Here is a 1,930-nt window from a genome sequence, read left to right as displayed (position 1 = left end):
CTGAGCCTGGCCCTGATTGTCTCCAAACTGGGCCCTGATTGGGTCACAATAAGCCCTTACTTGATTGGCTCCCTGTCTGCACAGGCACCCTAGCCTGCCACAGCCCACACTCACAGGGAGTGGGGTAGTCCGCCCCACTACAGGGAGGGTTAGGTTGGATATTAGGAAAAACTTTTTCACTAGGAGGGTGGTGAAACACTGGAATGGGTTACTTAGGGAGGTGGTGGAATCTCCTTCCTTAGAGGTTTTTAAGGTTAGGCTTGACAAAGCCCTGGCTGGGATGATTTAGTTGGGAATTGGTCCTGCTTTGAGTTGGGGGTTAAACTACATGACCTCCTGAGGTCCCTTCCACCCCGATATTCTATGATTGCGTGGGTGTGAGCTGTTACTCCTCCAGAGGCTGAGTGTCACAGGATTGGGACTCACCACTGCAGCACCTCCCGCTGGTCACTCCAGGAATTAGTTCAGTCCTTGATGGGGCACTCACTGCCGGTGGTATCCCATCCATCCTCCTTTATTGTTGTCTGGACCTACATTGCTTCCCACTCAGCAGCATCCTCTTCAGGACACTGCCCACTGCTCTGGTCTCACCCTCTTCTGGGGGTCTCTGCATCCCAGCCACCATGGTCAACCACACCCTAAAGTCTAACCCTTAGCATCAGGGGTCTGGTGCAGTCCACTATCACCACATCCACTGTCTGGGTGGTCATGCAAGGCGGGACCCAAGCCCACCCTCTACACTGGGTCCCAACCCAGGGACCCTTTGGTGGCAGCCTTCCTTCTCTCCCCGGGCCACTTCCCCTTCAGCCCCTTTGCACCAGCTAGGCCCTTCCCTCAGAGCCTGCAGCCTGGCAAGTAGCAGGCTGGAGTTCCCTTCTACTCCACCAAGCCAAGCCTACCCCAGGTGCTAGTCACCTCATTCAGGCAACAGGCCTTCCTCTCTGAAGGTCTAGGAGAAACTGCCTGCTCCTTGCCTAGGCAGCCTTTATATAGGGCCTAGCCTAGCCCTGATTGGCTGGCTCTAATGTCAGCACTGATTAGCTCTCAGTAAACCCTTTTCTAATTGGCTGCTGGCCTGTGCAGCTGCTCTGGCCTACTCTAGCCCCCTCTCACATGGAGGTGGGGCAGCTGTCCCACCACACTGAGTATGGAAGTTGATGGACTGCTGATTGCTTTTAGCATGCCCTGTGTTCCTGTTTGAGGGCGAGGCACTTGGAACTACCTCAGAAACTGTCTTGAGTGGGAGAGAGCAGCAGCCACTAGCTATTGTGCTAGTGGCCCAAAACAAGGGCTCTTGCCGCAGATCATCAACCACAATCATTTCCATTGGAAGGCAGGGTTGAATAGAGGTGGCCCTTTCCAGGCCCTTAACTGCTGTAACAGATGAGCTGTCTGGCTGTCTCCACCTGTTGCTCTGCCTTTTCCTCAGAGAGAAGGACTTAGTCTTAAGTTTGTCTAACAATGAACACCTTTAAGGGAGACTTGGATCAAAACATTCGCTGTCAGCTAACACTGAGCATTGATAAACTTCCCCCAGTTGATCTTGTGGTGTTGAGGATTTTCAAAGATTGAGGAGTTTTCAGTCATTGTCACTGAGTTGCCATTTTACTCTCTCAATTTGAGCACACTCTTCCCCTCAGCTTGCATTAGGACAAGCAGCCCTAGAACTCTGAAATCATGGGCAGTGGGTATTGTAGGCGGGGGGAGGCTGAACTTCCCCAAACAGCCAGGTGTGGCCCCGCCCACACTCTGCCCCCAGACCCCCTCTTCCATGGCCTAGGCGGGCTGGGGCTGGGGCTGGGCCTGGGGCGGCACCACCCACTTGATGCTCTGGGGCTGGAGGCTCTGCAGCCACACTGCCTTGCTAGGGTTGCCAGGCGTCCGGTTTTTGACTGGAATGTCCAGTTGAAAAGGGACCCTGGTGGCTCCG

Source organism: Mauremys reevesii, linkage group 7, assembly GCF_016161935.1.
Source record: "Mauremys reevesii isolate NIE-2019 linkage group 7, ASM1616193v1, whole genome shotgun sequence".
Classification (NCBI taxonomy): Eukaryota; Metazoa; Chordata; order Testudines; family Geoemydidae; genus Mauremys; species Mauremys reevesii.
Note: the sequence above shows the minus strand (reverse complement) of the source record.